Source organism: Lepus europaeus, chromosome X, assembly GCF_033115175.1.
Source record: "Lepus europaeus isolate LE1 chromosome X, mLepTim1.pri, whole genome shotgun sequence".
NCBI classification, from domain to species: Eukaryota; Metazoa; Chordata; class Mammalia; order Lagomorpha; family Leporidae; genus Lepus; species Lepus europaeus.
In genome coordinates this window covers 26,574,829-26,592,742 of record NC_084850.1, presented here as the reverse complement: position 1 = coordinate 26,592,742, position 17,914 = coordinate 26,574,829, and positions in this window count along the sequence as shown.

Genomic DNA, 17,914 nt, shown 5'->3' with positions numbered 1-17,914 from the left:
CTGCGACTCCAGCCCTGGCACTGCCATCAGTCTCCCTGGTCTTGGCCTTTCCTTTCTGTGGCACTAGACAGGCAGCAATGAGAGCCAGATCACAGGACTGTGGCAGCTGGAGGTGGGAGCTGGCAGGCCCCAAGAGACACTGACGCAGAGAGGACGGGCAGCCTGGGGTGAGGCTGCTGGGGCATGGGTGGGAACCAGTTGGGGGAAGGGGAGAACCAGTGCCAAGTATTGTCAGGTGTGGGGGAGGCTGCCCCTGCCTGAGTGCCATGGAGGTAGCAGGTCAGGTGCTGTGTTTCCTGCTGTGGTGTTGGACACAGGAGGGCCAGGAGGAAGCATGCCTGTGCCTGGGACAGTGGGAACCTGCAGCGCCAGTCTATGGAAGAAGCAAGCTCCTTGGCCCGGATGGAGGCTGTGGGGAGGGCGTTCTGTGTAGGAGCAGGGAGGAGAGCAGACAGGAGCTTGGGGTACAGGAGAAGCAGAGCCCAGCTTGGACCTGGGGGCTGGGGTGGGATGTGGGGGCTGCCTCTGCTCACACGCAGACTGAAGGAGCAACAGCTGGGCTCCCTGCCACTGCCTCCACCGGCGCTCCTGCCTATGCAACAAGTGTCACGTCTTCATGTTGGCACATCTTCCCCGCGGGCGGCAGAGCTCCCGGACCTGCGGGCGGCCACTAACCCCCAGAGGCAGAAGACCTTCAGTGTGGAGGCCTAGCCCACACAGCTCAGGTCGGCTCCCTCCACTGACCCACGAGAAGAACGCGGCAGGATCCCCCCACCCTCCACCACGTGGGATGAGATGCGGGGCGCACGCTCCCGGCCCTCAGACTGCGGGTGCGATCCGCAGGCGCACGGAGCCTGGGCAGGTGATGCGGGAGGCTGAACTGCGCTCCTCCCCACCCCGTCACCCCCGCATTGGAAGCTGTCCCCGCAGCCGGCCGACTCCTGGCCGGGGGCTCCCTGTCAATGGGCCGCCCGGCGCGGCCGGCGCGTGGCTGCTCCTGCACGGCTCCCCGGGAGCAGGGAAAGGAAAGGAGCGCGCTGGCTGCAGCCCAGGCGAGCGGCGAGGGAGCGCGGACCGACCGGCGGGCAGGCGCTCACTCACCTCCACACACCGCGGTCAAGAAGAGCCAGAGCAGCAGGAGCGCCTGCACGCACAGCCGCAGATTCATGCTGCTCCTCGGGCCGCCGCGGCCCTGGCCAGCGGGCGGGAGGGCGGAGAGGACCGGCGCCCGGAGGCACAGAAAGGCGCGAGCCGCGGCAGGCGCGTGCGAGCCGCGAGCTCGCGTGGTTCCCGGGCCGCAGCGTAGGCTGCCGGCCGCCGCGACCGCTCGCCGCCTCCGCTCTGCTGCAGCCTGGGTCTCCAGCCACGGGGCAGCGCCGCGAAGCTGGCCTCGGCGGGCGGCTCCGGAGACGGCAGCGAGCTCTTTCCAAGAGGCGGACGGCTCGGCGCGGCCCTAAGTGCCCGTGGCCCCAGCTGCCAGCGAGAATGCTCCCGGCTCACTCCAGAGGCTGCATTTTGTAGCTTGTGGCTTGGCCGCGAGCCCACTTGGTCATGTGGTCATCGGGAGGGCTGGAGGGGGGGGTGGCAGGAAGAGGGAGAGGGAGCAAGCCTCCCGCGCCGCCCCCCTCCCGGCACGCACTCTGCAGCCCCAGCCAGGGCGCGAGCGGGAACCCCGAGGTGGCCCCACAACAAAGGCGGCGCAGCGGCTTGGACAACCCACAGTGGCTCCCCGGACAATGCCCGCCTGGCCCGGGGCCAGAGGGTTTGCGGAGACCTGAAGTATTTCAAACACAGGAAGCATTTGGGGCAGTGGATGGGGCACGCTTAACCCTTTCTCAGCCCGCTTCCTTAACAGCTGTCAGAAAACCTGGGCGCTCAGGGAAGGACCTAGCCCGAGCTGCCTCCACACCCCCCCACACACACACTCAACCCCTCCACCTCTGATTCTGACCCAGCTCCTTTCCCTTGCTGCAAGGCTTTGGTCAAGACCGCCCTCCTGCCCCCCAACACACACTGGTCCTCCTCCATGCTCATATCTCCAACTGGGTTTGAATTGGGGGTGACCTCCTAGTCTTGTGCCCAGTGCTTGAGTGCTTGTCCGACACCCAGGAGGCACCCTCTGCCTGGAATGCCCCCACCCCATGAGCTCTCCGTTCAGCAGCACCTCAACTCTTTCTCATCCAGAGGCCTTCCCAGGATAATAGTAGTCCAGGACGTACTGCCCCTTGTGTCCTCTTCATCACTGGGGCAAGGTGACACCTCCTATGGTGTCCTCCTGCCTTTCCCCTAGAGCTCTCCCCTTTCAAGTTCCCCACCATCGCAAGAGGGAGGCAGCTTACCCAGCTCCACACGGTACAGGCTGGAGGCGTTGTGCATGTATTTGGAATTCCTCTTTATAAATGGGTCCTGAAGTCGTTTGCTACACCGTTAGCATCTTTTACACTCTGGTAGATTCCGAGGAAAGGGGCTACCTACTGCGTCCCACTATAACCCCCTAAGATAGGAGCCTGTCGTATTCTTGTAGATCTCTCCACAGTCCCCGATATCACACTCTGCACCTAGGTGGCACTCCACACATGTAAAAAGAATAAACCGAAAGGTGTTTCCACCTTTCGGCAAACCAGGCAGTTTGTTTGAAGTGCAAGCCCAGATTTACATGAAACATACACTGTACAAGAGTACAAGGGAATAGATAGAGTTCTCAATGGTAGTCTGTGGCTCCATTTGCCACGGTCGGCCGAGTAGAAAAAAGACATATGAGGCAAAGCACTTCCTTCATTCATGAGCTCCAGGCTGTGAGCAGTGGGCGTGTGTAGCACGACATCATTCTCTCTTCTCTGTCTCCCTGGAAAGTGTTCCAGCCAATAGGAGAAAGATCTGGTCTCCAATCTCCAACCTCATCCACTGCAGGGCCTTGCCATAAATGGACTCGGTCTTACGGAAATGATCATCTGTTCCCCAGCCCCTTTAGAGCTGCTATGTGATTAAATGAGATAATATACCTAAAGGTACTGTGCAAATCAGCACTAAGCCCTTAGGAAACACAATGCTGCAAGCCCTGTTGAGCAAGTCCATACATATTCACATAAATGCCTCCATAACCAAGTTCAATAGGAGCCTTCGTTTTTCATTGCACCTTTGCTAGGGCCTGTATGTCCTGTTAAGTGGTCAGAGCAGTGCTTTCCAGTACGGTAGCTCTTGATCACGTTTCAAATTAAGTTAAAAGTTCAGTTCATCAGTTGCACTGGCCATATTTCATTTGCTCAGTAAGTAACCACATGTGGCTATTGGCTACTGTATTGGAGAACACAGAATAGAAACTTTCAATCATTCCAGAGAGTTCTATGGCATAGCAGTAGGTTTAAGCACTCATTCATTTCTTTAAGATTTTATTTATTTGAGAGGTAGAATTACAGACAGAAGGAAAGGTCTTCCATCCTCTGGTTCATTCCCCAAATGGCCTCAATGGCTGGAGCTGGACCCACTTGAAGCCAGGAGCCAGGAGATTCTTCCAATTCTCCCATGTGGGTGCAGGAGCCCAAGCACTTGGGCCATCCTCCATTGCTTCCCTAGGCACACTATCAGAGAACTGGACTGGAAGAGGATCAGCCAGCACACAAACCGGTGCCTATATGGGATGCTGGGTGCCACAGGCAGAGGCTCAGCACATATGCCACAGCGCCGGCCCCCATTATTTTTCTATACTCCCTTTCCCCCACATCACCTAGTCTTCCAAATGCACCAAGGTAAAGGAAAAAAAAAACACAAAAGGAAACCAATGCAAATCAAAGCCAAGTAACAATAAATTGAAGACATGCATTTAAAGCAAGATTTAAAGAGCTGAATACCTGGGAGAATCATTTTTAATCTAATCTTTCTCTCCACTTAACCAAATTGTATCCATTTTTCTAGTGCCAGATCCAGGATGCCATCTTGCTTCTTTCTCAGGCCACTCTAGCCCACAACTTTGTCCTCTTCATCAGAGCTGTGGCTGTGTGTTTCATTGGCAGTTACTTCCAAAGTGTGTTGGAGCTTTTTTTTATCTTCAGCCTATGCTCTGTGGGCCTGCAGTTGTTCTGTAGAAAGACCATTGGAGGGTGAACCAACGGCAAAGGAAGACCTTTCTCTCTGTCTCACTCTCTCACTGTCCACTCTGCCTGTCAAAAATAAAAAAAAAAAAAAGTGCTGATCACCTCTGGAATCAAGGCCAGTGTGGCAAGGGATGCAACCCTGGTCACTCACTCGGAGTTCCTTGCAGATGCCCATCTATCTCAATATTGAAATGCCCAGTTTTCATATCTGGCTCTTCTTGCCAGACTTTAAGGTCACTGCATAATAGCATCTAGCACAGTGCTTGGCACACAGTTGGTGCTGTGTAACTGCTTGTCAAATAAATAAATAAATAACAGTTGGCAGAATCCTGTGTTGCCTTTGTTCTGGAAGATGGTACTATTGAATTCATACCAGCGGAGTAAATGCTTGAAGGTGTTTTCTCTGGAGGTGGGGAGGAGGTCTGCGAAAGCCACACACTCGCCTGCCACGGAGCAGCAAGCAGCTGTGAAGTGCATTGTTGCACCAGGGGTTCAGAACTCTAGCTAGAGGCAAGACTCAGTTTCCAGTCAAGGGAAAAGACAATCATGGGGGTCAGTGTATTGTTGATGGTGGAGATGAGGCAGCTTATATGAAGCCAGCCTCTGACTTGTCACTCTCATCAATGCTACGCACACGCTATTCAATTCTATGTCATCAACACCAGCCACTGTTGCTCAATTGACATGTCCACCTCTCTGTCCTGTGAGTTTAAGTGAGCAGTGTGGGGTATTAAAAAGAACTCATGGGGCTGGTGTTTGGTGTAACGGTTACACCACCACTTGGGACGCCTACATCTAATAACAGAGTGCCTGTGTTCAAGTCCCAGCTCCACTCCTAATTCCAGTTTCCTGCTAATGCACACTTAGGGAGGCAATGGTAATGGCTCAGGTACTTGGATTCCTGCCATCCATGTGAGAGTCCCAGTTTGAGTTCCTGGTTCCCAGCTTCAGCCTGTGCCAGTCCTGGCTGCTGTGGACATTTGGGGACTGAACCAGCGGACGGTACAATGGTTTGAATGGTATGTGTCTCTCCATAATTCTTATGTTGGAACTCAAATACTCAAGGCCTTAAGAGCAGGAGCCTTTTGGGAGGGGATGAAATGGATTAGTGCCTCTGTAGAAAGGTTGAATAAAGCACCCTGGTGCCCCTTTTGTAACAGAGGAATGTAAGGAAGTCACCAGAGAGGGTTTTTTTTTTTTTTTTTGGACAGGCAGAATTAGACAGTGAGAGAGAGAGAGAGAAAGGTCTTCCTTCTGTTGGTTCACCCCCCAAATGGTCGCTATGGCCGGCGCTGCGCCGATCTGAAGCCAGGAGCCAGGTGCTTCCTCCTGGTCTCCCATGCGGGTGCAGGGCCCAAGCACTTGGGCCATCCTCCACTGCCTTCCCGGGCCACAGCAGAGAGTTGGACTGGAAGAGGAGCAACCGGGACAGAATCCGGCGCCCCAATCAGGACTAGAACCCAGGGTGCCGGCACCGCAGGCGGAGGATTAGCCAAGTGAGCTGTAGCGCTGGCCCCCTGGCACCCCTTTTGCCCTTTCACCCCTCTGCTGTGTGTAGGCACAGTGTTTGCCCTCTCGAGAGTAAGCAGCATTCAAGGTGCCAGCATGAAGCCCTCACCAAACCTGCCAGCTCCTTGATCGTCAACTTCCAGCCTCTAGAGCTGTGAGAGATGACTTTCCATTATTTATCAATTACCCAGTCTCGGGTATTTTGTTATAGCAGCAGGAATGGATAAGACATGATGGTTGGGAGATTAAATGAGAAAATGCGTGTGAAGTACTCACCCAATCGCTGGCCCACAATGCTTGCTCATACAATGTGTTTTTCTCCTCTGCCTGACCTGCCTCTCCTTCCACTTCTGGGTCTGTCCTCTGGCCTCTTGGATCTGATCAGGACAGAGGTCTTTGCCTCATTCCATGCATACCTATCTTCTTAGTAACCAACAAAACTGCTCACTATCTTATTTCCCCCAAAGCACCTATCTCTGCTGGGTCTCATCTGATGGATACACTTGACGCAAGACATTAATGCATGATAGTAGTTGAGGTTATGTCTCCCATGTAGGGTATTCATTTTAAAGGTGGCCTTTGGGAGGCAGCGTCCTACTCCAAGGCAGTATCAAGTTCATCCATTCTGGCAAGGAGACAGTTGAACGACTTTCATTTTGCTTCTTTCCACAGAGCTCATCTTACTTCAAAGTCAACTAAAGAAGGATTCTCTCTTGCCATTTACAACCAACTTTCAACCTACAGGTGCAGCCACTGAAGGTAGGCTTGGTGCAGCCCATTGCTCTAAGCCTGTGTCCACAAATGCTGCTGCTGATGGTGGTGATAACTGTGATGACAATGACAACGGCGCTAGATGAAACTTACTGTGTATATGCTGTCTGTCAAGCACTGTTCTCGATGTTTTACACATATTAACTCATTTAATCCTCATACCTGTGAGGTAGATCCTATTCTTTATCACTCCCATTTTGCAGAGGAGGCAACCAAGGCTAATAGACATTAAGTAATTTTTCCCCCTAACCTCATAGCCCACACTCTCCCCTCACTGAACATCAAGAAGCAATTTCTCATTTCTTGGGCCCACATATCACATTATTTGCACATCTAACACCTCACTCCTCTCACTCCTACTAGGAAGCCGTAAAGCATCGTGGTTAAGCACAGGTGCTATAGTGGGATATTAGTTTGAGTGTATCCCAAAGGCCCATGGGTTAAAGGCTTGGTCCTCAAAGTCTTGGGTTAATGGTACTAAGAGAGTAGAGCCTTAATACAAGTATGGTGTTTAATTTTTAAAAATTTATTTGAGAGGCAAAGCGGAGGGAGGGAGGGAGAGAGAAACAGTGGCCAGGACTGAGTCAGAGCCAGAGGCAAGAGCTGGGAACACAATCCAGGTCTCCCACGTAGGGAGCAAGAACCCAGTTACTTGAACCATTACTGCTGCCTCCCAGGGTCTGCACTGATGGGAATCTGCAGAGTTACAGCTGGGGATACAATACAGACACTTCAATGAGGGACATGGGCATCATAACCTCTAGACTAAACGTCTGCTCCCTAATTGTGGTGTTTAGAGGTAGGGCCCTTGAGAAGTGATTAGATTGGATTAGGCTGTTAGGGTGGCATTCCCAAGGACAAATCATGGTGGCTGTATGAGGGAAGACATAATTAGTGTGCTGCCTCTTGCCCTGGGATGCTCTATGCCTCTTCTGGGCAACCTCACCATTTGCCTAACTAATGAAGTCACCCAAGCTTGGAGTTAAACTTCCAAAACCCTGAGCCAAAATAAGTCTCCTTCCTCCATAAGTAGCTTGTCTCAGACATTTCATTGTAGTAATGAAAACCTGACTAATATACACATGGGTTCCGGAATAAGGCACCTCTGTCACTTACGAAATGGGTAATTTAGTGTAAATTATTAACTGTTTCTGAATCTTGAGTACCTCATCTAAAAAAGGGCTAGTAACTAGTTCCCTGGGTAATTAGAAGAATTAAATGAATCAATACCTATTAAGTACTGGGCATAATGTTTGGTTTTCATCATAAAGCTAGTATAAATTATATAGCCTCATAGATATTTGCATATATGACTTACTAATATGAGATAGTAATATATGTCTTATTCATTTTTGTATTCTCATCAGCATTGTTATTGCTCAAAGCAAATACTCAATAAATGTATGTTCAATGACAGAAGGGATTATACTAATTATCACTGCAGGTTTATGGTACATATCAAGTGTCATTCTTCAGGCAAAATCATCACAACTTGTCCCACGGGTTCTTAAATGAGTCAACACCAACAGACAATAAAATCACACAGGATGTGCCCCCTCCCCTGTTGCGTAGTAACTGTCTTTATTGGAGTAGCGCAAACATTGGAGTGGGACAGGACATCTGGAGAATGATGGGCCCCGCCAGCAATCAGAGAAATTCATGATACAAGGAGCCTCCAGCCCCCTCGTCATGCAGACGGAGAAACCGAGGTGCAGAAAGGAAAAGTGACTTACCCACAGTAACACAGAAAATTGGTGGCCAGATTAGAACAGGGATCTCTTTGTAACCAACTCCCATCTTTGGTTTTCCCCTCTCTGCTTTCCTGGCCTAGAACCAGGGCTCACTGGCCCAGTAGTCTCCCAACCAACTGCCAAGTCACTCAAAACAGCTGTGATGAGGCACCCCCCCCCCACACACACACACGCATTCCATAGCCTGGCCCTTCTAGAGTAGCTCATATGGAGTCTTCCCAATGTCACTCATTCAATTTGTCCCCTAAGGCATAAGCTAAATTAATGAGCAAAGAAGTTAAGTACCAGCAACATTGGTTTAAAAAAAAAGGATTTAAGAAGAGCCTCAAGGCTTCACCTGTCTCCGGGACTATTTAACAGAAACATGGGGACAAAAGCAATCGAGGTCAAGCTGCTAGTTAAGGCCTAACTAGCTCCATGACAGATTATCTTGGCTTGGTTAAGCACAGGTCCTCATTACTAAGAATCCTACTCATCACTGTCTCATTACTAAGTATTTGTCTTTCTGATTCTGTTGACTAGAGTTGAACTCCTAACTTGTCCATCTCCAACCACAGCACCCAGCACAAGGCTTGCCATAGACCAGTATGATGCATATTTGTGGATGAAATTCCCATTTGGGGCATGAGGCCATGTTAATCAGAAAGTGTGATGTCAACTTTGTGAAACCTAGCCTGGAATGTGCTCTGTGAATCAAAGGACTCCAATGACCATTTGGAGCAAATAAGCTCGTTGTTGGGGTTTGTTGAAGTTTGCTATCAGGGTTCCCCCTTCAGCTAACTGTGTGAGCCCCCGCTTGCCATGGTGTCCATTAGGAGACTTTGGACACCTGCCCACCAGCTGGGTCCCAACCCTGGCCACAGAGTGAGATCTTGGCTTCCACACTTGCCCTTTCCCCAGGCATACAAAGTCCAATACTAACTGTCATAGGGCATCACTTTTGCGAAAACAAGTAGCCACTCAGCTGCATAACCACACTCCCTCCGTTCGCATCCCTGGCATTTAACGCTCAGTCCCACTGCATGCTAATTCCTTCCACAAGGCACTTCTCAACCACTCCCAATGGGCCCCAAATGTCCCAGAAATGCGTATTCCACTTATGTGTTTTTTCCAATCTCTTTGCAAACTATGTACCTTCCCAGGTCATCTTCTGTACTCAGGAGACCTCAGAAGTTCCCACAGATATGACTCATGTGGCACAAGAACCAAGGTGTTGAAAAAGGTTATGTCAATGAAAATCAGGTGATTGGCAAAGTCCAAATCAAAGGCCTTTGAAGGGATTGCTATTCACTAGCTGGACAGATGCTACAAGGGATTCTCCAAGAAGCTGAAGAACTGCCCCGGCACCCCTGCCCCGCCCCCCGCAAGGTGCCCCCTTTGCCTTGCATCCTGCCTAATTCCTTCTGATCCCTTGGCCTCTCCCAGAGCCCCACAGCAGTTTGTCGTTTGGGGCAGTTTCATTTCCTCTGCACATCCTCTATGACGTCTCCCAGGAGCCTCCATCCTTCCTCTCCTCTAGAGTCTATAAATATTCTGGCTCCCCAGGGAAAGCAGGCGAATTCCTTCCTCAGGCAGCAAGACCTCATGAGCTAGGATAGCCACTCCCAAACAAGCACGTTTATCTCCAGGGTCCATTGAAGGGCCATTGAACTTTTCTCCCTCTGGTTTTGCTGGCTGATATTAACTGGGCTTCTATCAGGTCGGGTAATACATGATCTCATATCTGGTACCTTTCTGTGCTCAGCCACAGTACACAAAGACTGTTGGGGACCAGGTGTCGAGTCTATGACCAGATCTGAGATAATGAGGTCAACATAACAAAGATAAACAAGGTCAATTTTGCTCCATCCCAAATCCAAGTTCGTGCCTTTAAGGTGAACAGAAATTGGAACCAATCACCACCTGGATTCTAACCCTGGTCACAGACAGAAATATTTGTGTGTTCTTACTTTTTTGTCTTTTATACCTTTCACATACACAAAAAACAAAATCAAAAGAAAAAGCAACCATTTTACAGCAAAACTACATTTATAAGTTTTTCAGGGCTGCTGTAACAAAATATCACAAACTTAGCAGTTAAAAAAAAAAAAGAAATTTGAGGCCAGTGTTGTGTAGTGAGTAAAGCTGTCTCCTGTGACACCGGTATCCTACATGGGTGCCTGTTCATGTCCCCGCTGCTCCACTTCATATCCTGCTCCTTACTAATGGCCTAGGAAAAGCAGTGGAAGATGGCCCAAGTCCTTGGGCCCCTGCACGCAAATGGGAGACCTGGATGAAGCTCCTGGTTCCTGGCTTTGGCCTGGCCCTGCCCCAGCCACTGTGGCCATTTGGGGAGTGAGTCAGTGATTTGAAGACTCTCTCTCTCTCTTTCTTTGAGTTTCAAATACAATAAATAAATATTTAAACAAAAAAAAGAAAAAAAATATTTTTTTGCATTTCTGGAAGCCAGAAATTTGAAACCAAGAAAGGTCTAGACTGAGACATTGATAATTAGTTGATAAGCTGATGGATATGTTAATTAGCTGAATTAAATCTTTCTACAATGTATACATAGATCAAAACATCACATTTATGGCCGGCGCCATGGCTCAACAGGCTAATCCTCTGCCTAGCGGCGCCGGCACACCGGGTTCTAGTCCTGGTCGGGGCGCCGGATTCTGTCCCTGTTGCCACTCTTCCAGGCCAGCTCTCTGCTGTGGCCTGGGAGTGCAGTGGAGGATGGCCCAAGTGCTTGGGTCCTGCACCCCATGGGAGACCAGGATAAGCAACTGGCTCCTGCCTTCGGAACAGCGCAGTGCGCTGGCTGCAGCACGCCAGCCACGGCAGCCATTGGAGGGTGAACCAATGGCAAAAGGAAGACCTTTCTCTCTGTCTCTCTCTCTCACTGTCCACTCTGCCTGTCAAAAAGTAAAAAAAAAAATCACATTTACCCCACAGAGATACATAATTACAATTTGTCAATTACAAATAAAGAACAGAAGAAAATTAAAAAAAAAAGTTCTAGGACAGAATCCTTCCTTTTTTGCCTTTTTTTTTAATTACTTGTTTGAGGAGCTGACACTGTGGCGTAGCAATTTAGCCACTGCCTGCAATGCCAGCATCCTATATGGGTGCCAGTTCAAATCCCAGCTGCTCCACTTCTGATCGAGCTCCATGCTGATGTGCCTGGGAAGGCAGAGGAAGATGACCCAAATGCTTGGTCCCCTGTGACTCACATGAAAGACCTGGAAGAAGCTCCTGGTTCCTGGCTTCAGATCTGCTCAACTCTGGCTATTGTGGCCATTTGGGGAGTGAACCAGTAGATGGAAAGTATCTCTTTCCTTCTCTGTCTCTCCTACTCTTTCACTCTGCCTTCCAAATAAAGATTTTTCTTTTAAAAATGTAGGCTTATCTTTAAAAAGTAAATAGAGACAAAGATTTATTTATTTGAAAGGCAGAGAGAGAGAAAGAGAGAGAGATCATCCATTTGCTGGTTCACTTCCCAAATGCCCACAACAGCCAAAGCTGGGTCAGACAGAAGTTAAGAGCCAGGAATTCCATCCAGGTCTCCCATGTGGGTGTCAGGGGTGCAAGCACTTGAGCCATCATCTGTTTCATTGCTTTCCCAGGCTCATTAGCAGGAAGCTGGATCAGAAGCAGAGCAGCCAGGACCTGAACTGGCACTCTGATATGAGATACTAGTGTTGCAAGCAGTGGCTTAACCCAGTACACCACAACAACCAGCCCCAAACCCTTTGTCTTTCAGTTCCAGATTTTCATTGGCTTAGGTGTGCATCTGTCTCCATCTTCACATGGTCTTCTCTCTGTCTCTGTGATCTCCTTCTGTCTCACTGTTATAAAGACACCCATCTGTCAATGGATTTAGGGCTCACCTGGCTAATCCAGGATGATCTCAACTGTTAGTTACATCTGCAAAGACCATTTTCAGATAAGTGTGTCCCATTCACAGGTTCCAGGTGTTAAGGCATCCACATATGTTTTCGGGGTCCATTGTTTAACCCACTACACTTTTTTTTTTAAAAAAATGTATTTATTTATTTGAGAGGCAGAGTTACAGAGAGAGGGAGAGAGAGAGAGAGAGAGAGAGAGAGAGAGAGAGAGAGAGAGAGATCTTCCACCTATTGTTTCATGGCTGTAACAACTGGAGCTGGGCTGATCTGAAACCAGGAGCCAGGAGATTCTTCTGGGTCTCCCACACAGGTGCAAGGGCCCAAGCACTTGGGCCATCTTCCACTGCTTCCCCAGGCCATTAGCAGGGAGCTGGATTGGGAGCAGAGCAGCTGGGACTCAAAACAGCACCCATATGGCATGCTGGCACCACAGGTGGAGGCTTATCCTACTAGCCATGGCACCAACCCTAACCCACTACACCTTACTGCCTCCATTCACATCCCTGGCATGCTGCAACCCAAAAAGCATGACTTTGTCAATTTTTTCTCCAATATCTCTCAGATCTATATCGCTCTCTGTTTCTGCTGCCCCACCTTCACTCAAGCCCTTTCATTCCCCCACAGCATTCTCCTTAGCAATCAGAGTGGTCAAGCCAGTCGCACTCTGCTTCAAAATCTTCTGAGGCTCCCCATGGCTCTTATGATCAAGATCAAACTCTTGAATACAGTTGGCAAGGCCCCACATAATCTCACCCCTACCTAGCTCACTAGCCTCCTCTCTTGCATCTCACCCCATTCCTGTCGGCAATGCCATGTCCCTCTATTCACATGCCTTCTCACTACTCTTCTCTCCTAATGGAGGGTTCTCTGCTTTCCTCCTGTCGTCTCCTAGCTAATGCCTATCATCCATCAGCTCATCTCTAAGGTCAAATACCTCCTTCTGGGGCTGATGCTGTGGCATAGCAGGTAAAGCCACCACTTGTGATGCTGGCATCCTGTATGGGTGCTGGTTCGAGTCCCAGCTGCTCCACTTCTGCTCCAGCTCCCTGCTAATGCACCTGGGAAAGCAGTGGGAGATGTCCCAAGTGCTTGGGCCCCTGCATCCACGTGGGAGACCTGGAAGAAGCTCCTGGCTCCTGGCTCCTGGCTTCAGCCTAGCCCATCCCTAGTTGTTGCAGCCATCTGGGGAGATGGAAGCTATTCTCTCTCTCTCTCTCTCTCTCTCTCTCTCTCTCTCTCTCTGTAACTCTTTCAATAAATAAATAAATCTTTAATAAAAAATACCTCCTTCTCAGAATGTGTTCTCCTAGCCTTCAGGCTGGCTGAGATTCACCTGTAATAACTTCTCTCAGAGTCTACAATTCATTCTGTGCTGAATCAAACTCGGGCTCACAGCCCCAACCACACAGTTCCACAAGGGCAGGAGATGTCTTCAGCATCCAGTCAGTGGCTGACACGTCATAGGTGTTCAGTCATCACAGGTGTTCCATCCTTACCTGAGTGAGTGAAATGAATGAATGGGTCTGAACACGAGTATTCTGTTCACTCAAGTTCTAAAGCAAACAAAAACAATGCCTATCTCACAGAGTTGAGTAGGAAACCAAAATGAGATAATAGAGGGGAAGGGGTTTTACAGATTAATGAGATGCCTCATTAATTTAAGGCGTCATGATCGTGGCCAGCGTAACCCGCTTATTTGGGGAGTGGGGGTGCATGCACAAGACTTAGGGTTAGCAGGCGATGGAGCTGGGGTGGATCAGGAGAGAAGACTTTCTGCGGCTCTGCTACACGGGATAAAATTACAAGAACACGCAATTTCCTTGCTTCAGACTTGAAGCTCATAACTTATCACCCTGTGAGATTGAGAAGAAAAGGCCATTCTCCTCAGGTGTCGATATTGCCCGGAGTCAGCTCCAGCATTTAGGGTTTTGATTGTCTTCCTTTAAAGCTTCTGATCCAGGTGCAGCCTGAGGATAAGGTGACAGCCTCCAGGGCGGGTCCCACTCTTCGGGTGCTTCCCATGAGGTGATCCATCAGCCGTGGCACTGGCTTGAGACACTGCCCAGCTGACAAATGACTTTAAAGCGTGCCTCTTGGCTCTGCATTCTCCCACTTCCTTGCCTTCTTGGCTTTCACTGTCAACAGGCAGGAGGGGGATCACCTCCTTCCTCTTGCTCTTCTAGCACGTCCATCTCAAAGGCATCCCTGGAGGCTTGACATTCCAGGTCTTTAGTTTCTTCCACTTGATTTCCCCAGACCCCAGTAAGTCATAATCTCCTTTCCTGCAGGGATGGGACACTTCCACCTCTTCCTCCATATCCTCTTAGCTCCTTGCATTTGGGTCCAGAGACCTAAAAAGGCCATTTCTCATTTCCATCTTGTCTTCCATTGTTCTCTCCCCTGGGATGTCTATTCATTCATGGCCCTGAGATGCCTCACCGGTTTGGAATGTCCATGGCAAGCCAATCCTCTGACTCATACACTTAAAGAAATTGGAAAGAGTGGAGCTCATCAGGCTGTCATTTCCCCAGTTTCCTCCTCCAACCAGGACGTCTTCCCACTTGCTTGATGGTGCACTTCCTTGCTTTGGCCACTGGCCTTTGAGGTTCTGCATACATAATGCCAGAAAGGTGAATAACAGGCATGTCTCTGCATAATCCAAGCAAGATCTCCAGTTTTATGTCAATGACTTAGGCAGCCAAGTACAAAGCACTATCTCAGCAGAAGGCTTTCAGGTAATCCTCTCTAATAGGTACCTTAGAACTGGAGTTGGAAAAGAACTTGGAATGCATCTGTTAGAAAGTCTCCTTTCTTTTTTGCTTATAACATTATGAAAGTCAAACTGACATATGATAATCTGCACAATTCTCAGGCATTGTACAAAAGTGTGTGATTGGTTGAGCTTTGACGTATACATGAAATCATCATCACCACCATGTTTCTATCATTCCTAAAGCATCCTGCCCCTTGGTAATCCCCAGGTAACCACTAACCTTCTATTAACATGCAATTTGCATTTTCTAGAATTTTATATCAATGGAATAACACACTATGTGCTCTTTTTTGATGGCTTCTTTCATGCAACAAAATTATTTTGAAATTCATTCACGCTGTCCTATATACTGATAGTGTAGTGTGTATCAATAATGCCTTACTTTTTAATTGCTGAGTAGTGCTCTATCATATTTTGCTTATCCACCCACCTGTTGTTGAACATTTGTAGGTTTTCTTTCTTTCTAGCTTTGGCTGTGACAAAGAAAACTACGAACATACATGTCCAACTCTGTATGAACAAAGACTTTCATTGACCTTGAGTAAATACCTAGAGGTGGAATTCTGAGTCATATGGCAGATGTGCATTTAGCTTTTTAATAAATTAGGAAACTATTTTTCAAAATGGTCATACACTTACACTCCCACCCTAGTGTATCAGAGTTTCAGTTCCTCTAGATCCTCAGCAACACCTGATGTGGCCTGTCTTTTTAATTTTCTCCATTTTAATAGACATTTCACTGTGGTTTCAATTTTTCATTTTCTAGTGGCTAATGAGATTAAGCATTTTTTATATGTATTTATTTGCCACCCAGAAACCTACTTTGATGAAGTGTCTGTCCACATATTTAGCACACTTTTTATTCTTCGGTTTTCTTATAACTGAGAGATTATGACAACTTAATGTTCACATATAATTCACATCCCACACAATACACCAATTCAAAGTGTAGGAGTCAACGGTTTTTGGTATATTTAGAGTTGTGCAACCATCACCATAATCTAATACTAAAGCATTTTTATCATTCCCAAAGGAGTTATCAGTCACTCCCATTACCAATCATTCCTCATTCCCCACTCCCCCTAGCACCCAACAGCCATTAATCTTCCCCATCTCTATAGATTTACCTCCTCTGAACGTTTCATATGAATACATGCAATTATACAATATGCAGCCTTTTGTGTCTGGTTTCTTTCACTAGCATGTCTTCCAGGCCCATCCACGTTGTAGCATATAATGGTACTTCATTCTCATTTATTGCCAAATTATATCCCATTGTTGTCATATACTGTGTTTTACTTAGCCTCTCATCAGTTGATGAACATTTGAGTTGTTTTTATTTTTGGCCATCATGAATAGATGAATAGTTCTGCCATGAACACCTGTGTACAGATTTATTTATTTATTTCAAAGTCAGAGTTACACAGAAAGGGAAGGAGAGGCAGAGAAAGAGAGGTCTTCCATCCACTGGTTAACTCTCCAAGTGGCCGCAATGGCTGGAGCTGCACTGATCTGAAGCCAGGAGCTAGGACTTCTTTCAGGTCCCCCATGCAGGTGCAGGGGCCCAAGAAATTGGGCCATCTTCCACTACTTTCCCAGGCCATGGCAGAGAGCTAGATCGGAAGTGGAGCAGCCAGGTCTTGAACCGTGCCTATATGGGATGCTGGCAGCTTTACCCGCTACATCACAGCACCGGCCCCCATATTTAAAAAAAATTTATTCATTTATTTGAAAGTCAGGAAGAGAGAGACAGGGACCAAGACAGACAGACAGACACACACACACACACACACAGAGAGAGAGAGAGAGAGAGAGAGAGAGAGAGAGAGAATCTTCTATCTACTGGTTCACTCCTCAGATGGCCACAATGGCCAGGGCTGAGCCGAGCCGAAGCCCACTTGGACATCTGCTGCTTTCCCAGTCCAAAACTAGCAGGAAGCTGGATCAGAAGTGGAGCAGCTGGGACTTGGACCAGCGCCCATATAGGATGCCAGTGCCACAGGCAGCAGCCTTACTTGCTAAGCCACAACCCCGGTTCCAGTGTGTACAGCTGTTTGTGTGCATCTGTGTCTTCAATTATCTCAGGAATATGCCAACAAGTACTTACATGGGTTGTAGGACAGCACTATAACTTTTTGAAAAACTGCCAAACTGGTTTCCATAGAAACTGCAGCACTTTACCCTTTTACCAGTGAAGTAAGAGGGTTGCAGTTTCTCCACATCCTACCAAGTTCCTTTTGCTTTTGTTTTTATGATAGCCATCTTAGAGGTTAGGGTAGGGCTAGGTTGGGGGATTTAGGTAGGGACTGCCCCGGGAAGTGCTACGGGAAGATGGCGAACTTCCCCCTTCTCCTCCCTCAATTCGCTCGCTGTCCAGTGCCAGGCACCCACCCGGACACGACCAATTGTGCCCCTTCTGCGCCCGAAAGTGCTCGGGAACAGCTGGACCCCTCAGGCCCCTGACTCTTCTGGGCTCGCAGGTGGACCCCTGCTCAATCAACGACCCCCACACACCCTGTGTCCGGGCTGCCACATCACGTGCTGCAGATGAAAAGAAGTTAGGGTACCTGTTAAAGAGGATCACACCGCTCTACCCAGGACGTGCAGCTCTGGGGTCCTGTCCCCCTGTCTTACGACCAGAGAGCTCTGTTGTTACTCTCTCCCATTTTGCTTTGTTCCTTTACTCGCCCAATAAAATACCCTCACCTTCACTCTGACTCTTCTTATTTCTGTATCGGAAGAAGTCAAGAACAAGAGTGTGATCTCATGCCCTTACAAAGTGATAGCTCGTTGGTTTTGATTTGTGCTTCCTTAATGATGAATGATAGTTCATGTGCTTCTTGGCCACTTTGTATATCTTTGGAGAAATGTCTCTTCAGATCCTTTGCCCATTTATTAATTGGGTTATCTTGTATTACTGAATCATAAGAGTTCTTAATATATGTTGGATATCAACTATATGATTTACAGACATTTTCTCCAATTCTGTGGGCTGTATTTTCACTTTAAGATGTATTTATTTATTTATTTGAAAGGCAGAGCTACAGAGTGGCAGAGGGAAAGAAAGAGAGAGAGAGAGAGAGAGAGAGAGAGAGAGAGAAATTCTTCCATCCGCTGGTACCCAGATGG